The sequence below is a fragment of the Bombina bombina genome, chromosome 3 (genome assembly GCF_027579735.1).
Source record: "Bombina bombina isolate aBomBom1 chromosome 3, aBomBom1.pri, whole genome shotgun sequence".
Lineage (NCBI taxonomy): Eukaryota > Metazoa > Chordata > Amphibia > Anura > Bombinatoridae > Bombina > Bombina bombina.
Genome location: NC_069501.1, coordinates 132,307,244 through 132,328,424, shown reverse-complemented (window position 1 = coordinate 132,328,424; position 21,181 = coordinate 132,307,244).

Here is a 21,181-nt window from a genome sequence, read left to right as displayed (position 1 = left end):
TCATGTCCACTCGCACATTGATAAATATACCACCTTAGGGGTATATTTATCAAATGCCGGGCAGACATGATTTGCTGCATCAAATCATGTCCGTCCGGCATCGCTAAATCTACCCCTAAGGGCTATTGCATTGTCTTTTTTATCATGCATTTGTTGATTATGCAAATCTACTGTTCTTTAATATTATTTATTTAAAGGCCTTAAAGGGACAGCCAACACCAGAATTTTTGTTGTTTAAAAAGAAAGACAATCCCTTTATTACCCATTCCCCAGCTTTGCATAACCAACACAGTTATAATAATGCACTTTTTACCTCTGTAATTACCTTGTATCTAAGCCTCTGCAGACTTCCCACTTATTTTGACAGACTTGCATTTTAGCCAATCAGTGCTCACTCCAGGGTAACTTTACGTGCATGAGCTCAATGTTATCTATATGAAATGTTATCTATATGAAACACATGAACTAATGCCCTCTAGTGGTCAAAATGCATTCAGATTAGAGGCAGTCTTCAAGGTCTAAGAAATTAGCATACAAACCTCCTAGATTTAGCTTTCAACTAAGAATACCAAGAGAACAAAGCAAAATTGGTGATAAAAGTAAAATGGAAAGTTGTTTAAAATTACATTTCCTATTTAAATCATGAAAGTTTTTTTTGGACTTGACTGTCCCTTTAAGCCTTAGCACACCTTAGGCTTAAATGGACATGGAACCCACATTTTTCTTTCATGATTTATTTAGATCATAGATGTTTAAACAAGTTTCCTGTTTACTTATTTTATTGAATTCCCTTCATTCTCTTTGTATCCTTTGTTGATAGGCTCAAGAGCTGGGAGCTACCTGCTGATTGGTGCCTACACATATTTGCCTCTTGTGATTGACTTACCAATGTATTAAGCTAGTTCCCAGTAGTGTATTGCTGCTCTTTCAAGAAAGGATACCAAGAGAAAAAAAATCAAAATTGACAATAAAAGTAAATTAGAAAAATGTTTACAATTGTATGCTTTATCTAAATCATGAAAGAAACATTTTGGGTTTCATTTCCCTTTAACACTCAAGCAATAGCTGACATGAGTTTTTCAGTGTACCCTTATAGAAGTCTATAATGTCACGGATTTAGTGCACCCAAGCTATTTAACATACAGATGTTAGCGCACCCTAAGCTTCCACTCAAGCGTTAAAGGGATAGTAAAGTCATGATTCAGATAGGGCATATCATTTTGAACACCTTTCTTATTTACTTTTATCATCACATTTTCTTTGTTATCTTGTTATACTTAGTTGAAAGCTAAACCTACGCCTAGATTTTAGGGGGTCCTAACGCTGGTTTTGGCCTACCGCTGGTATTTAGAGTCTTGTAGGTAAGGGTCTAACTCTCACTTTCCAGCCGCGACTTTTCCATACCGCAGATCCCCTTACATCAATTGTGTGTCCTATCTTTTCAATGGGATCTTTCTAACGCCGGTATTTAGAGTCTTGGCTGAAGTAAACGTTAGAAATCTAACGACAAGACTCCAGCTGCAGAAAAAAGCCAGGAGTTAAGAGCTTTCTGGGCTAACGCCGGATCATAAAGCTCTTAACTACTCTGCTCTAAAGTACACTAACACCCATAAACTACCTATGCACCCCTAAACCGAGGCCCCCCAAAATCGCCGCCACTCTATTAAAATTTTTTAACCCCTAATCTGCCGAACGCACACCGCCGCAACCTACATTATCCCTATGTACCCCTAATCTGCTGCCCCTAACATCGCCGACCCCTACATAATATTCATTACTCCCTAATCTGCCCCCCCCAACGTTGCCGCTACCTACCTACACTTTTTAACCCCTAATCTGCCAACCGGACCTCGCCGCTACTATAATAAATGTATTAACCCCTAAACCGCCTCACTCCCACCTCAAAAACCCTATAATAAATTTTATTAACCCCTAATATGCCCTTCCCTAACATCGTTGACACCTAACTTCAAGTATTAACCCCTAATCTGCCGACCGGACCTCACCGCTACTATAATAAATGTATTAACCCCTAAAGCTAAGTCTAGCCCTAACACTAACACCCCCCTAAGTTAAATATAATTTCTCTTGTTAAGTGTATCCAGTCCACGGATCATCCATTACTTATGGAATATATTCTCCTTCCCAACAGGAAGCTGCAAGAGTCCACCCACAGCAAAGCTGCTATATAGCTCCTCCCCTAACTGCCATATTCAGTCATTCTCTTGCAAGCCTCAACATAGATAGGAGGTTGTGAGAGTCTGTGGTGCTTTCTACTTAGTTTATTCTTCAATCAAAAGTTTGTTATTTTTAAATGGCACCGGAGTGTGCTGTTTATCTCAGGCAGTATTTGGAAGAAGAATCTGCCTGCGTTTTTCTATGATCTTAGCAGACGTAACTAAGATCCATTTGCTGTTCTCACACATTCTGAGGAGTGAGGTACTTCAGAGGGGGAATGGCGTGCAGGTTTTCCTGCAGATAAGGTATGTGCAGTAAAATATTTTTCTAGGAATGGAATTGACTAAGAAAATACTGCTAATACCGAAGTAATGTAAGTAAAGCCTTAAATGCAGCGATAGCGACTGGTATCAGGCTTATTAATAGAGATACATACTCTTGTAAAAATGTGTTTTAAAACGTTTGCTGGCATGTTTAATCGTTTTTTAACATATGTTTGGTGATAAAACTTATTGGGGCCTAAGTTTTTTCCACATGGCTGGCTTAAATTTTGCATAGAAACAGTTTCCTGAGGCTTTCCACTGTTATAGTATAAAAGTTACAGTTGGTGCAGTTAAAATTACAAACAGTGACATTCAGCTTCCCTCAGCAGTCCCCTGCATGCTATAGGACATCTCTGAAGGGCTCAAAAGGGCTTCAAAAGTAGGAGCTGTTATGACTGTTTAAAACATATTTTTCGTTTTGTTAATCTGTTTTTTGTATTAAGGGGTTAATCATCCATTTGCAAGTGGGTGCAATGCTCTGCTAACTTGTTACATACACTGTAAAAATTTTGTTAGTTTAACTGCCTTTTTTCACTGTTATTTCAAATTTTGGCAAAATTTGTTTCTCTTAAAGGCACAGTAACGTTTTATATATTTGCTTGTTAACTTGATTTAAAGTGTTTTCCAAGCTTACTAGTCTCATTATTAGTCTGTTCTAACATGTCTGACATAGAGGAAGCTCTGTGTTCATTATGTTTTAAAGCCATGGTGGAACCCCATCTTAGAATGTGTACCAGATGTACTGATTTCATGTTAAACAATAAAGATCATTTTTTGTCTTTAAAAACATTATCACCAGAGGATTCTGTCGTGGGGGTAGTTATGCCGACTAACTCTCCCCACGTGTCAGACCTTTTGACTCCCGCTTTAGGGACTCACGCTCAAATGGCGCCAAGTACATCAAGGGCACCCATAGCGTTTCTTTACCAGGGGATTCTGTCGAGGGGAAAGTTATGCCGACTAACTCTCCCCACGTGGCAGACCCTTCGACTCCCGCTTCAGGGACTCACGCTCAAATGGCGCCAAGTACATCAAGAGCGCCCATAGCGTTTATTTTACAAGACATGGCAAAGGTGGTGAATAATATTCTGGCAGCAGTATTAGTCAGACTACCTGAAATTAAAGGAAAGCAGTTAGCTCTGGGGGTAGATACAGAGCATACAGACGCTTTAAGAACCATGTATGATACTACCTCACAATATGCTTAGTCTGTGGGTGATTTTTTTTTTTTGACTCAGGGAAGATGATTTAACCTGATTCTGATATTTCTACATTTAAAATTTATGCTTGAGAACCTCCACTTGTTGCTCAGGGAGGCTTTGGCTGCTCTGAATGAATGTGTACAATCGCAGGGCCAGAGAAATTGTGTAGACTGGATAAATAATATGCAGTGCCGGTGTGTACTGATGTTTTTCCAATACCTAAAGAGGTTTACTAAAATTTTTTTTTAATAAGGAATGGGATAGACCAGGTGTGCCGTTCTCTTCCCCTCCTATTTTTTAGAAGAATGTTTTCTAATAGTTACCACCACACGGGACTTCTGGCAGACAGTTCCTAAGATGGAGAGAAGAGTTTCTACTCTAGCTAAGCGTACCACTACCTCTGACGAGGACAGTTGTGCTTTTTAGATCCAATGGATAAAAAATGTTTATTCAACAGGGTTTTATCCTGCAGCCCCTTGCATACATTGCTTCTGTCACTGCTGCTGCGGCGTTCTGGGTTGAGTCTCTTGATGAGGCTTTACAGTTAAGCGACTCCATTGGATGAATATATTTGACAAGCTTATGCTAGCCAATTCCTTTGTTTTCTGATGCCTTGTTCATTTGACTAGACTAACGGCTAAGAATTCTGTTTTTTACTATTCTGGCGCGCAGAGCGCTATGGCTTATATCATGGTCAGCTGTCGTGACTTTAATAAATAAGCTACTTAACTTCCCTTCAAGGGGCAGACCCTATTCGGGCCTGGTTTGAAGGAGATTATTGCTTATATCACTGGAGGAAAAGGTCATGCCCTTCCTCAGGATAGGTCTAAATCAAGGGCAAAAAAAAAAAAAAAAAAAAAAAAGTCTAATTTTCGTACCTTTTAAAAACTTCAGGGCAGGTGTGGCATCCTCTTCCTCTAAGGCAAAACAAGAGGGAATTTTTGCTCAGTCCAAGGCGGTCTGGAGACAATCGGACCTGGAACAAAGATAAGCAGGCCAAGGAGCCTGCTGCTGCCTCTAAGGCAGCATGAAGGAACGGACCCCTATCCGGTAACGGATCCTATAGGGGGCAGACTTTCATTCTTTGCCCAGGCGTGGGCAAGAGATGCCCAGGATCCCTAGGCATTGGAATTTATATCCCAGAGATATCTTCTGGATTTCAAAGATTCCCCCCCCAAAAAAGGGGAGATTTCGCCTTTCACAATTATCTGCAAACCAGATAAAGAAGGAGGCATTCTTACATTGTGTACGAGATTCATCCAGTTCCAAGAGAGGAACAGGGACAGAGTTTTTACTCAAATCTGTTTGTGGTTCCCAAGGAGAGGGAACCTTCAGACCTATTTTGGATCTAAAGATCTTAAACAAATTCCTCAGAATTCCGTCATTTAAGATGGAAACTATTCGTACCATCTTAACTATGATCCAGGAGAGTCAATAGAGGACTACAATGGATTTGAAGGATGCTTATCCTCACATTGTGATGCATAAAGATCACCATCGTTTTTCAGGTTTGCCTTTCTAGACAGGCATTACCAGTTTGTAGCTCTTTCCTTTGGGATATCTACAGCCCCAAGAATCTTTATGGAGGTTCTGGGGTCGCTTTGGCGGTCCTTAGACCGCGGGGCATAGAAGTGGCCCCTTATTTAGACGACATCCTGATACAGGCGTCAAACATCCAAATTGCCCAGTCTCATACGGACGTAGTACTGGCATTTCTGAGATCACATGGGTGGAAAGTGAACAAGGAAAGAGTTCTCTATCCCCAATCTCAAGGGTTTCCCTCCTAGGGACTCTGATAGATTCTGTAGAAATGAAAATTTACCTGACAGAGTCCAGGTTGTCAAAGTTTCTAAATTTCTGCCGTGTTTTTTTCATCCCATCCGCGCCCTTCGGTGGCTCAGTACATGAATGAAATCGGCTTAATGGTAGCGGCAAGGGACATAGTACCGTTTGCACGTCTACATTTCAGACCGCTGCAACTATGCATGCTCAGTCAGAGGAACGGGGATTACACAGATTTGTCCCCCTGTTAAACCTGGACCAAGAGACCAGAGATTCTCTTCTCTGGTGACTATGTCGGGTCCATCTGTCCAAGGGTATGACCTTCCGCAGGTCAGATGGGACAATTGTTACAATAGATGCCAGCCTTTTAGGTTGGGATGCAGTCTGGAACTCCCTGAAGGCTCAGGGATAGTGGACTTAGGAGGAGACCCTCCTTCTAATAAATATTCTGGAACTGGGAGTGATATTCCATGCTCTTCAGACTTGGCCTCAGTTAGCAACTCTGAGGTACATCATACTCAGTCGGACAATATACACGACTGTGGCTTACATCAGCCATCAAGGGGGAACAGAAGTTCCCTAGTGATGTTAGAAGTCTTACAATAATTTACTGGACAGAGACTCACTCTTGTCTATCAGCTATCCATATCCCAGGTGTTGAGAACTGGGAGGTGGATTTTCTAAGTCGTCAGACTTTTCTTCCGGGGGAGTGGGATTTCCTCCGGAGGTCAAGACCAAGCAGGAGAGGGCTTTGGTGTTTTTGACAGCGCCTGCGTAGCCACGCAGGACCTGGTATGCAGATCTGGTGGACATGTCATCCTTTCCATCACGGTCTCTGCTTCAGAGACAGGTCCCTCTACCTCAGGGTCCTTTCAACCATCTAAATAGAATCAATCTGAGATGGACTGCCTGGAGACTGAACGCTTGATGTTATCAAAGCATGGCTTCTCCGAGTCAGTCATTGATACCTTAATACAGACATGAAAGCCTGTCTCTAGGAAAATTGAACATAGATATGGTGTAAATATCTGATTGTTATGAATCCAAGGGTTACTCATGGAGTAAAGTCTGGATTCCCAGGATATTATCTTTTCTCCAAGATGTTTTTGAGAAAAGGGTTGTCAGCTAATTCCTTAAAAGGGGACAGATTTTTACTCTGTCTATTTTTTTGCACAAGCGTCTGGCAGGTATTCTAGACGTTCAGGCATTTGGTCAGGCTTTGGTTAGATCCAAGCCTGTGTTTAAAACTGTTGCTCCGCCATGGAGCTTAAACCTGATTCTTAAGGTTCTTCAAGAAGTTCCGTTTGAACCTTTTTTGTTCCATAGATATCAATCTTTATCTTGGAAAGTTCCTTTTGGGTAGCTAATTCCTCGACTCGTAGAGTCTCCAAGTTATCTGTGTTACAATGTGATTCTCCTTATCTGGTCCTTCGTACGGATAAGGTAGTCCTGCGTACCAACCTGGGTTTTTTCCTAAGGTGGTATCTAACAAGTACATCACTCAAGAGATAGTTGTTCCATGCTTGTATCCTAATCCTTCCTCAAAGAAGGAACGTCTATTACACAATATTGGACGTGGTTTGTGCTTTAAAGTTTTACTTACAAGCTACTACAGTTTTCATCAAACGTTCACCTTGTTTGTTGTCTATTCTGGACAGAGGAGAGGTCAAAAGACTTCAGCAGCCTCTCTGTCTTTTTGGTTAAAAAGCATAATTCATTTAGCTTATGAGACTGCTGGACAGCAGCCACCTGAAGGGATTACAGCTCATTCTACTAGAGCTGTGGTTTTCACTTGGGCCTTTTTTAAATGTGGCTTCTGTTGAACAGATTTACAAGACGGAGTCTTGGTCTGCGCTTCATACTTTTCAAATTTAACAAATTTGATACCTTGCTTCTTCGGAGGTTATTTTTGGGAGAAAGGGTTTTTTACAGGCAGTGGTAACTTCCGTTTAAGTACCTGCCTTGTCCCTCCCATCATCCGTGTACTTTAGCTTTGGTATTGGTATTCCATAAGTAATGGATGATCCGTGGACTGGATACACTTAACAAGAGAAAACATAATTTATGCTTACCTGATAAATTTATTTCTCTTGTAGTGTATCCAGTCCACGGCCCGCCCTGTCACTTTAAGGCAGGTAATTTTTTCATTTGAACTACAGTCACCACTGCACCCTATGGTTTTTCCTTTCTCTGCATGTTTTCGGTCGAATGACTGAATATGGCAGTTAGGGGAGGAGCTATATAGCAGCTTTGCTGTGGGTGGACTCTTGCAGCTTCCTGTTGGGAAGGAGAATATATTCCATAAGTAATGGATGATCCGTGGACTGGATACACTACAAGAGAAATAAATTTATCAGGTAAGCATAAATTATGTTTTTTATCTAATGAAATAAAATAAATCATATTAAATAAATTAATCCTATTTAAAGCTAAATACTTACCTGTAAAATAAACCCTAATATAGCTACAATATAACTAATAATTATATTGTAGCTATTTTAGGATTAATATTTATTTTACAGGTAACTTTGTATTTATTTTAACTAGGTACAATAGCTATTAAATAGTTAATAACTATTTAATAGCTACCTAGTTAAAATAATTATAAAATTACCTGTAAAATAAATCCTAATCTAAGTTACAATTAAACCTAACACTACACTATCAATAAATTAATTAAATAAACTATCTACAATTATCTACAATTAAATCAACTAAACTAAATTACAAAAACAAACAAACACTAAATTACAAAATAAAACAAACACTAAATTACAAAAAATAAAAAAAGATTACATGAATTTTAAACTAATTACACCTACTCTAAGCCCCCTAAAAAAATAACAAAGCACCTCAAAATAAAAAAATGCCCTACCCTATTCTAAAATAAAAATTTAACAGCTCTTTTACCTTACCAGCCCTTAAAAGGGCCTTTTGCAGGGCATGCCCCAAAGAAAACAGCTCTTTTGCATTTAAATAAACATACAATACCCACCCACCAACATTACAACCCACCACCCACATACCCCTAATCTAACCGAAACCCCCCTTAAAAAACCTAACACTAAGCCCCTGAAGATCTTCCTACCTTATCTTCACTACGCCGGGTATCACCGATCCGTCCAGAAGAGGGTCCGAAGTCTTCATCCTATCCGTCAAGAAGAGGTCCAGAAGAGGCTCAGAATTCTTCATCCTATCCGGCAAAAAGAGGGCATCCGGACCGGTAGACATCTTCATCCAGGCGGCATCTTCTATCTTCTTCCATCCGGCGCGGAGCGGGACCATCTTGAAACAGCCGACGCGGATCCATCCTCTTCTTCCGGCGACTCCCGACGAATGAAGGTTCCTTTAAGTGACGTCATCCAAGATGGCGTCCCTCGAATTCCGATTGGCTGATAGGATCGGAATTAAGGTAGGAAAAATCTGATTTGCTGATTGAATCAGCCAATCAGATTCAAGTTTCAATCCGATTGGCTGATCCAATCAGCCAATCAGATTGAGCTCGCATTCTATTGGCTGTTCCGATTTGTTTGGAAAAAAATCTACTGCTTAGTTGAAATTCAGAGTAAGTCTTATTGCATTGTCTTTTTATTATGCACGTGTTAGTTATGCAAGTCTACTGTATTTAGTGGTGTTTTAAGCCAGCATACCCATTTCACAATTTTTGAGTCTAGACCATTGGTCTTAAAACCTGTCTTCAGGCTTCCATAACAGGCCAGATTTTCAGGATTACCTTAGATGAGAGCCGGTAAAAGAATCATGGTTACGAATCAGCTGGTTATTTCAGCTGTGCTCAGATATCCTCAAAATATGTCCTGCTATGGAGGCTTGAAGACAGGTTTGAAAACAAGTGGTCTAGACCAGTGTTTTGCAACCAGTGTGCCGTGGCACACTAGTGTGCCGTGAGAGATCCTCAGGTGTGCCACGGCAGACAACAGTGTGACATATTTTTTAAACTTTGCTTCTTTTTTACTCCCAGTGCAGGGGTAGTTTGTAGGAGGCATGGCATAACAGCACAATACATACAGTATGTGTGTGTTTGTGTGTATGTGTGTATATATATATATATATATATATATATATATATATATATATATATATATATATGCTGTATTAGGCTACAATGTGTGGTGGTGTGCCACAGGATTTTTTAATGTAAAAAAGTGTGCCACGGCAAAAAAAAGGTTAAAAATCACTGGTCTAGACTAAGGAACAGAGTCAAATGCTTTGCAGACATCTAGATACAATCATTATTCTGTTCCATTATTAAATATATCAATTTCATGACTGTTAAATAAATACCTTACACAGACATCATTGTAACAGTGACCTATATTTCAATATTTAAGTGTTATATGTTGTTGACTCAAATGTACTAATAAATACATTACAACTGCGACAAAGAAGTAACAAACTATCACCTAGATTACAAGTGTTGCGCTATAGAGGGTGCGAAACGAACGCAACAAAAGTTGCGTTATTTCACCCTCAATAGTGCTGCCATTACAAGTTTTTGAAAAGTCGCCTTGTGAATGCGATATGGTTGCGATGAGCTCCATACGGCACAATGGGGAGAGAGTGTTAGAAAAAAAAACCTGAAGCGTGGAATTAAAAGCTCTGTAAAATAACCCCATTGATGTTTATGGGGAAAAAAACACCCTAACATAAACCCCACTTCTAAACACCCCTAATCTTCTGCCTCCGACATCGCCGACACCTATATAAAGTTATTAACCCCTAATATTCTGCTCCCGACATCGCCGCCACCAAAATAAATGTATTTACCCCTAATCTGTCGCTCCCGATATCGCCGCCACTATAATAAAGCCGCCTGAATGGATGAAGACATCACCGCCTGGATGAAGACTTCTAGCCTCCTGGATGTCCTGGACTTCAGAAAGTGTAAGTGGATCGTCGGGGGTTATTGTTAGGTTTTTTTTAAAACTTTTTTTATGTTGGTTTATTTTTTAGATTAGGGTTTGGGCTATCTTAAAATAGCTAAATGTCCTTTTCAGGGCAAGAAAAAGAACTGAATGCCATTTTAAGGGCAATGCCCATACAAATGCACTTTTCAGGTGCAATGGGTAGCTTAGGTTTTTGTTAGAATTAGGTTTTTTATTTTGGGGGGTTAGTTGGATGGTGAGTTTTACTGTTGGGGGTTCTTTGTATTTGTTTCTTCAGAGAAAAGAGCTGATTTCTTTAGGCCAATGCCATACAAAAGGCCCTTTTAAGGGCTATTGGTAGTTTATTGTAGACTAGGTTTATTTTTTTATTTTGGGGGGCTTTTTTATTTTTATAGGGCTATTACATTAGGTGTAATTGTTTTTATTTTGGATAATTTCGTTTGTAATTTAGTCTTTGTTATTTTTTGTACTTTAGTGTTTTTTTATTTTTTTGTAATTTAGTATTTTTATTTTTTTGTAATTGTTGATTTAATTTGTTTTAGTAGTGTTAGGTTTTTTTAATTTGTAGTTATTTTAATTTTAATATTTAGTAATGTTAGATTAATATATAGTTTCTTGTTGTTTTATTTTAAATATTTATTTCACAGAGAAAGATAAAAGGTGGTTTATACATGACAAAAGGTTGGCATCATAACATCTGGCGCCTTCTTGTTCATACATGTACATATATACATAAAAATAAATATTCATTATTCAGTTACAATATATAATACACTTGCTGTTCATACAGTTATACGATGCAAAAAAATTACTTTTACCTTTTCTTTTATTAAATTGTAAGCTTATTTCTATTACCCTCTCTCTGCATTTTCCAATATCACAATCTTACGAAACTCTTTATATGAATCATCACATCTAATTCAATTATATCTGCCCATAAGAGGAAAAAAAAGAATCACACATCAATTCTACGTATGGGATTCTCTATAGCCTTTTCCTTATTTATCTTAACCTAATAGTGGGGTTGGGGTGAAAAAAAAGGGACCACTCCCCTCCGCTGTTACCTCCCCCCTCCCAACTTTCCAGTTTTAATTGCTCATTACGTGCTATCATCCAGACAGGTCCATTCTCCTCAGAGCCTATCCTCCAGTACTAATTCTGAATGGGCAAATGGTTTTAGTATTCGTTTCTGTACCTCATGATCCAGTGCCGTAATATAAATCTGCCACTTATTCAGGAAGCCCTTTAGTCTATTTGATTGATTTATTTTAGTGTCCCATTGCTCAATCCACAGCTGTCTCATAATTTTATTTTTTAATTGGGAGATTGTTGGCATCTTCTTAGTGATTCACTGTTCTAATATACACTTCCTAGCCAAAAGTATGACCACCACCGCCATTTTTTGCCCTTCGAAATACTTGTTATCCCATTGAAATAAAAATATTTGCCGTACTCCCAAATGTATGTCTATCTTGCGCTTTTGTTTAATCCAATATTGTACTTTGCACCAGAAATATTTAATCTTTGAGCATGAATAGAAATGATGACTAAAATCTGCATTTTTCCTTTGACACCTATTACATCTGTTAATACAGTTCTGATTCCATTTTACTATTCTACGCAGAGTTAGATAATCTCGATGTAGCAACCTCAGCTGAGATTTCCTAAGAGGAATAGAGAGAGTTGCTTTTTTAACTAACTTTAAACTGTCTCCAATTTGTATAGGTGTTAGACTCCCCACAACATCCACGCTCCATTTATCTACCAATGCCTCCATCCCCTCCCAGTCCCTAATATTTCTATGACTCAGACATTTATAAAAAAAATTAAAAAAAGATCCCTTTCCAAAATCGGTTTGTGATAGATTAAAAAATGATAGAAAAAATAAAATAGAGCATCTTTTTATATTAAATTCATAATATAATGCTGTACTTGCAAGCAAAAAATTAGTTCTAGGTAGCCCAAACTTGATTTGTAAGTCTTGAAAAGTCCACATTGTTTTATTTAAGGGATCTAAACAATCTCCAATGGTTCTGAGTCCCTTCCTTTTCCAAAATTGGAAAGGACTTGTGTCCATACCAGCTGGGAATTCAATGTTCCCCACCAATGGAATATATCTGGAAAACAGATATATATATACGCTTCAAGTATTTATGCACTAATTTCCAAGCAATTAAAGCATCTTTATATAAAATATGGGGTTGAATATTTAGTGGCAAGTCTCTGCGCTGGCTATATGGTAAAAAGGAGAGGCTAATTTCCCCAAGAACTGCTTGTTCTTACGCTTCATCTTAAAAGTGCCAATCTAAAACATTCTATAACAATGTAACCCAATTAAATAGCCTGAAGTCGCTTAAGCCTAAACCTCCATTTTAAAATGGAGCATATAACTATTTAAGAGCAATTCTTAATTTTTTCCTTTTCCAAAGAAATTTCCAAACTGCAGTATTTAAGTTTTGCAGATCTCTTTTAGTAAGGAGGACTGGGAGCATCAGCAAAGGATATAGTAATTTAGGTAATCTTACCATTTTGATAAGATCTACTTTCCAGGCTAATGATAAAGGAAGATGGAGCCAGCTTTCTAATAAGGCTGTTATTTCTACACATTGCTTAGAGATATTTAACTTGTATATTGAGTATGGGTTATTCGATAAATAAATACCCAGATATGTTAAAGTTTGATCTACTTCTTTGAATGGAAATTTATAATTGTCCTTGTTATTTTTATTTTTATTTAACCAAATAATATCAGACTTGACCATGTTCACCTTATACCCTGCTAGTTTTCCAAAGGACTCTAATACTTGCAAAATTATCGGGACATATCTCACAGAGTCTTCTACAAAAAGTAGCATATCATCCGCATATAAGGCTAATTGAAGTCTTATTTCTCCAATGCCTATTCCTAGATAAGACATCCTTAATTCTATCGCCAAGGGTTCTAAACTTAAATTAAAGAAGAGTGGTGACAAGGGACAACCTTGTCTTGTTCCCCTATGCAATTTAACTCCTGCCGAAAAAAAAACCCATTTATCAAAATGTAGGTTATCGGCGTTGAGTATATACTCTGGGCTAAAGATATAAATGGACCCCTGAAACCAAAATATTCTAGATTCAAGAACAAATGCTCACATTCTATCCCTTTGAAGGCCTTCTCTGCATCCAAAGACAACAGTAAGGTCTTCGGCAGGACTCTTGTATCCTCCAGGGTATGGTCCACCCAGAAATAAAAAATTGCATGCAGTACTCTCCTTAAGTTCTTCCCTGAAGTCCTTCCAAACATGAACCCTGTCTGCTCTGGATTAATAAGATCAGTAAGAATTATTTTTAATCTCTCTGCCAATATGTTCATTAAAATTTTATAATCAGCGTTGAGCAACGAAATTGACTTTAAAATTAAGGAGATATAAGCGCTTGAAAAAAACTGAGAAGGTATCTTACTTTCTTGAAAATATTCATTAAAGAGTCTGCTCAACAAAGGAGTTATTTGTACCTTTAATATTTTATATAGCTCTAAAGGTAGTCCGTCTGGACCCAGTGCTTTTCCATTTGCTAACAAGGAGACTGTTTTATCAATTTCTTGTACTGTAATTGGAGCATTTACATTTTCCAACTGTTCTTCTGAATTCTTAGGGAGTTTAATATTTTCCCAAAACTTCTTCATTAGGGGCAGCGTACCCATATTTTGTTTAGCATATAATTCCATAAAATACCTAGCAAAAGCTCTCACAATATCCTCTGTGGATATATATATAATGCCTTTATATATTTTTTTATTTATTTATTTATAATTTTTTATTGAGATATGTAGCACATACAACGTATAACCAGGTGGATGTCCATTTTCAAATACAGATGTACTTACAAGAGAGCCAATATAATACATGTTAATTAAGTAGTACCTATTGTAAACTCTGCAATACTGTTGGTCCCAGGATGAACAAATAGTCGACAGGAAGGACTCTAAATAGGACTATTTGGGAAGAAAAAGGACAAATGAGAAATTATTTGCGATCGGTTACATGACTACATTCTCTTTTAGATTATCACAGTATAGCAATATTAATTGGAAAAATTAGGAAAATGGGCATACAAGAAAGATATCTCATTTTGGATATGGTAAGAATTGAAACACCTCCCAATCGAGACAGGGTTGCTCTTGTACCCAATTAAGAGAGATTGCCACAGGGGAGGGTCGTAATTGATAGCGACGGTCACTCTTTGACCATTGAGGAAGTGAGGTATTTATCGTATGGGAGTACCACTTATGGGGACCTCAGGAAATGTTGGGTATAAATATATAATTAAACAAGCCATGGATAATCCAGACAAAATTCTAGATGCGGTTTAGAGATTGACTTATGTAAATTGATCCCTCCATTTTATCAGGGGTTAGAATACATCATTGTGAGCTAAAGTAGAACTTAAATAGGCATTTAGGTTTCTTATGGTATAGACCTACTGAGTGCATATAAAAGATTATAAGTTATTGCAACCTAGGGTAACATTTCAAAGTCAGAATCAACATTACCAAGGAAAAGTATAACTAGTTGAACTAAATATCTTAAACTAGCAATCAATGAGATGATCCTGTAACTAGAGAGAGATTTAGCATTATTGCCCTCAGCAAATAAAGTTATCCAGTATATAGGGATACCTAGGGATCTATAAAAGGTGTAAGGTATTGTCTAAAAGCAAGGGAAAAGTGGCAACTGTCTATAGATATAGGAATAGACCATTACAGTAAAAGCTAACATTCCAATCAAAATTTACATATAAACTACAGTAGTAGGATATTGTTATGCACATTGTTAACTTTCCAAACAAAATGTGTAAACTGCAGTAGTAAGACATGGTTATATAAATTATTAAACTTAAGCTAGCTAGCTAGATGAATATCCCTCAACTGGAGGTTATGAGAACTCAAACAGGTTACATGAGACCAATAGCTTGAATATGTCTTAGTGCAATCTTTAGTCAACCTAATCTGGAGAAAGTTATATGGCCTGGAAACTGTGAATCACAGAACAGCAGCAGGGACTGGATCGTTTGTAATACAATTTGCCCTTGGACCATGTGGTTAAGTCTGCAAAAGTTCACATTTGTCCGTGGTTTCAGATCAGTCCGTGCCTGTAAGGTAAGACATGTCTGTCTCGCATAGCGGACATCTCATCATGAAGGTTCCAAACTGCAGGGCTGATGCTGTGGTTTATCAGGAGGCCGGCTGCACCATCCTGAGTTCCATCTGATAAGATCTCTGTGTGAAATCTCTTGTCCTGCGCGTCAGAGGTACAGTCATCTAAGGTAGATCTGCTCTAGAGTGGAGTGATATTATGTGTCCCTTCTGACTCAGCAGCTTGTGTGATGCTGGTTTCCATGTTTTCTGTAATGGGATAGTGATCAGTTGCAACGGCTTGAAGATTTATACTTCGAGTAGTGCCTTCTTCATTCTCCGCCATTTTAGAAATATAGCTTTTACCTTCTCCATTAACAGCTCTAATTGTGTGTGTGAGGTCTTGGAAGCTATTACACACCTGCACATCAAGCTTCATAAGTAGCGCCTGTATTAGTAAAAAGTGGTTTTCCTCCATATTAGAAGTGAGTGATGAAGAGTGGACTCCATTGTGTAGTAAAGCTATCTTCGCTCTAACCCGGGTGGCCAGGGGGGGATGCGTTAGGAGCCCTCATGTAGGTCTGCAGCTGTGCTCCCAGCAGGTAGAATCAGTAATCTGAAAGCTCAGATGTAATGAAGATAGTAAATCAGGATTACCATCAGTTCACTTTCAAAGCGCCAACAGAAGAGGCAGGGTCTATGGCTCTAATACAATACAAAGTAAATTTATTAAAATACAAAATATAAAATAATATTAAACCATTTGTTTAATGTAACAGATTGGGATTATTGTTGTTCCGTATTGGAAAAATATATAAAATATATGACAGTTTAACTCTTATCAGTCCTTATCATAGAATTGAAGATAAGATTAAAATATGTTGATAACAGCATGGGTTACAGTTCCAATAAAAGTAATAAAATGTAGGCTAAAATTGTGGTTGACAACGATAATTGACAACTCCGATTTTCACAATAAATTAAAATACTTTAATGTTCCCTCATGGATCCATGTTAACAGTCTAAAATTATTATAATATTGAATTATGGTCAAAGTGAACCAATAACTAATCTGGTTTAAGTTTACAATTCCAACAAAAAATTTTTTTTAGAATTTCTGGACCAGGATTTCCCCTGTTTGTATACTATTTGTAACAGTTGCTGAAAACGAGGTAATCAGCTACCACTATCTCAAGGGATCTGGTTAGGCTCGGTCCACAATGTTAATCCTTACAATGACATTGGGGGCCTTTATCAGATCTAAATGCTCAGCGGGTTAACGCTATAACACGGCGTTTTCACGCCATTGATTAATTGGTTAAACTTAACGTTAGGAAAATTCAAGCATGTAAATTATTGTGTCCAAATATTCAGCTTTGACATACGTTATAAGTGAGATTGACAATAACCGGTTAAGGTTATATAAACGTTAGGAAAATAAAAAAACACAGCGTATAAGTAATTCTTAACTCTGCACAATTAGTTCAACTGTGACATACAATACTAGTGAAAGTGACAATAACCACTTGGGTTCAAAAGTTGAAAATAAAACAAAACTCTTAATAAAAAAATACCCAAACTGTGACAATAATAATAAGTGAGAGTGACAATAACCTCTCAAGGTTCAAGTGCTTAAAAAAAACTGTCTCACTTAATTCGGGTGCTACTAAACCTAAAAAATAAACATTTGCGGCTATGTGTTGAACTTTCCTCCGTGAATTTAAACTTCAATACCAAAACAACTTAACAATAAAAAGTTCCAAACTGAATGGTGACTGCAAAAGCTTAAAAAAAGGACTTAACAGCGCTAGATTAATAGTTCCACATTTCCTGAGTTAAAGTAAATTCTCAATATTTTATATCTGGAAAGTGCTATTTAGACAGATATTTGGCAGATATTTGGCAAATATTCTCTACCAAAAGAAAGTTTTATGAGTGATATTACCAATAAAATTAACCACTATTATAATATGAATACAATTGATATGAACAATAAATATAACTAGTGTCTACTTTGCAGATAATCAAATTTCTCAGTCCAGAGTACCTTTTCACTTCCACAAGGCACAAAAATGTTCGTTCAGTTTATAAGTCAAAAAATAATTCCCACGTCCTTCTCCCTCTTTGCTGCTTGTTTTAAAAACTCTTCCTTCTCCAGAGTTTTATGTGATGCAGGATCCAAGACAGTATAACATGAAAGACAAAAGCGCAAAAAGAGGGGATTCAAGTGTAATTGGTAAAAAAAGTGCTGTCTTGCACAAACATAGACTTCTACTCACCAGAGTTAGTATGAAAATAAGCCTTTATTTATACATTCTTTAAACCGATACTCTGTGTCCCAAGTACAAACAGTCCGTTTCCCAAGGTAATTAGCAGCTGGAAGTTCTTATATGCAGGACACAACCTGCGGCGGGCGTAGCCGGCTTGCCCACCCTCAGCTGGTTACTCTGAGGTTGCGGAGACTTGGGACTGGTGGTAGATTAACCCCTTTTCACTTTTACTCTACGGCTTAAAATTGTTGATATTACATTGAAGATACTTGGAACAGTGCCGTGATAGATTACTGTGAAAAAAATGTGCTTAACAAAAAATGCTCTAAAAAACCTGATAAATCCAAAGGTAAGAAAACCTTAGTCCACAGTTTATGTGTGAATATGGGTCTTCAGTGTATTTGCAATTGTATGCGGTTCACTCCCATTTGTGTTTAGCAATTCTATGCAGAACGGTCCCTCTGTAAGAACAGAAATAACAATAGTGCAGACTGCCAAATAAAATTCTTACGATTAGAAATACTCTTACCAGCCAATGCGTTTCGGTCATTACTCTACCTTTTTCAAGACTGGTTTTCATTCACTAACTAAGATATTGTATACCTCATTTGATATGACCTTTTTCCCAGTCCCTTCTTTTTTGTGTCATGTTAACCGGTTTTTCTTTTTTGCTTCTTTGCAATACTTTTTTCTTGGCTTAGTTCTGTATAGAAATTTAATTTATTTGTTTAGACTTCGTTTACCTTGATTTAAGTTTAATCATTTCTATTGGTCAATAAAGGTTCTTTTTCCATGTTTGATTGGCTAGTGTTGGGGGTGTGTAATATGTGATTTGTTATTCGTAACTACTATTGAGGTGTGTAATCGATCGTCCTTCCTATTGGTTGCGATGTTTCTTTTAGGATTGGGTGGAATAGCCTCACTTATAAATCTTCCCTGTGTTCTCATGTATGTTTATAAACACACGTTAGCAAAAAATACTTGTTAGCTAAAACAGTTCCTTTTCACAATATATCTTTTTGTCTTTGCTTCTATAATTGCGCTTTCTCGTTGAGCTTCATTTACTTCTTTATCTGATCTTACTATTACTAAAGCTTAGTATTAAAGACAAGTTTCTCATTTTCCAAACTTTTTCCTAAAATTAAAGTTTGCAACAATGGATAATACAAAATATACTACATAAACAGTTCATCTTGATTGGTCCTTATTACTTTCTTCATAATATTTTCTTCTTCTATTTTGGATGTGTTTAAGCATCCAATAAATTGTTCTAACATGTTTTTGTCAACATCTTACATTTTCCGGAATTGGTTTGGGCCCTTCTTACAGTATGGTTGCTACTTTCCCTATAGCTTTTCTATTTTGCTTTTTGATTCTGATTTCCACTGTACAATCTATATTACGCTTCAGGGGGTCCCCCTATTTTGTCATTGTTTGGAAGACTATTGTACATTTTAACCGCTTGAAAAACAGATATTGTCCATTTAATTATGAGAAGAATATGCGGGGGCCACTATAAAAGGGACCATATTTTAGGAGGGAATCTTCTCTTTTTGAAGTTTTCTTGGTATAAGTTTGTGTCAAATAAATCCTATTAATATATATATATATATATATATATATATATATATATATATATATATATATATATATATATATATATAAAATCCTTTAACTATGAAGTCTTTTAGTGAATTCAAACTTTGATGTAAGTGTGTGCCAAATTCCAATACTCATATTGGTTACCATATATTTTATGGTTTGTGATCAAATCCCTTCCCTTTAAAAAAGGGGGGGGGTTTGTGGTGGCTCTTAAGGTTTCAAGATCCAATATTATTATTCGATAAAAAAGATCAGATACTATTATCTGGAGACAAATTGACAAATGTTTAAATATATATTTAAATTTTCTTAGACAAGTTTGCTAATTCTAATAGGATAAGGCTTCATCAACCTTTCCATATCTTTTTGGTGTTTTGATAATTTCTCCAAGTCCCATTCTTATTGATATGGCTCAGTTGGTTTAGTTTTCTTCGGAAAAGGGAGTTGGATCAATTCATCATCCACCGTCTTCCCAAATGGATCTTTAATTATGGGTAATTTCTTTTTTTGCATGCTCGGTGCCAGCTTGTTCTTCAAATTGTTGGCCCTTCGATGTACAAAGATTGTTTTTTCTGGAAGTTTCTCTCCTAAGATGTCATCGTCTCTCAATATACTCCAATGTTTCCTAAAGATATCTTCAATTATTTGGCTGTTTTGGCTGTATTCCGTGATAAATGGGACCTTCACCATCTCTTCATTATTCTTTATCATCTTTTCTTTATATTTCGTTAGATTTTTTCTTTCCACAGTTCTTACTTCTTCTATTTTCTGGTCCAATAGTTCTTCGTTATAGCCTCTGTCGATAAACTTAGCCTTGATAATCTGGGCTTGTTCTTCCCATTTGGAGGGGTCAGAACAATTCTTCCTCATCCTAAGGAGTTGCCCTTTTGGGATGTTCCTTTTCCAGTTGGTATGGTGGCAGCATGTTTGGTGGACATAATTGTTGCTGTCCACCTTTTTGAAAAATGTAGATTTCTCGATCTTCCCTCCCTTCACCTCTATATTTAGATCCAGATAGGTCAATGATGTTTGACTCCATTCATACGTAAAATGTAGATTGGCTTCATTTTTATTCATAACACTAATTCTGTGTTCTAGGTCTTCTTGTGACCCTTTCCATATTAGTATGATGTCATCAATGTACCGGCGATAGAGAACCAGGTCCGCGTCTGCTGGGCAAGATTCCCAGAAAATCTCTTCCCATTTTGCCATGTAGAGATTGGCATAGCTAGGCGCGAACCTGGTCCCTATTGCTGTACCGCAAACTTGTCTATAAAACTTTCCATTGTTGCAAAAGTAATTATTATGTAGTATATAGTGAATACTGTCCAAAATAAAATCGCATTGATTAGTTGGAATTTCCACGTCTTTTTCCAAATAGAATCTTACCGCTTTCAGCCCTTCATTATGGGATATGCTGGTGTAAAGCGCGGTTACGTCACATGTCACCAAGATGAAATTGCTCTCCCACGTTAGATCTTCAAGGAGATTAATTATTTGGGTTGAATCCCTTAAGTAAGAGGGACGTTCTTTGACATGTCGCTGTAGATGTCTATCCACATATTCAGAGAGGTTGCTACTCAGGGAACCTATCCCTGATATTATAGGTCTTCCTGGTGGCTTATTAAGGCTCTTATGAATCTTTGGAAGATGGTATATGATTGGTGTTCTTGGAAATTTTACATCTATGTAGTTGTATTCTTTATCATTTAGAATACCATCTTCCTTAGCCGCCATTAGTAGGTCTGTTAGTTTTTTCTTATATATATTTGTTGGATCTTCTCCTAGTTCTTGGTACGTATTTTCA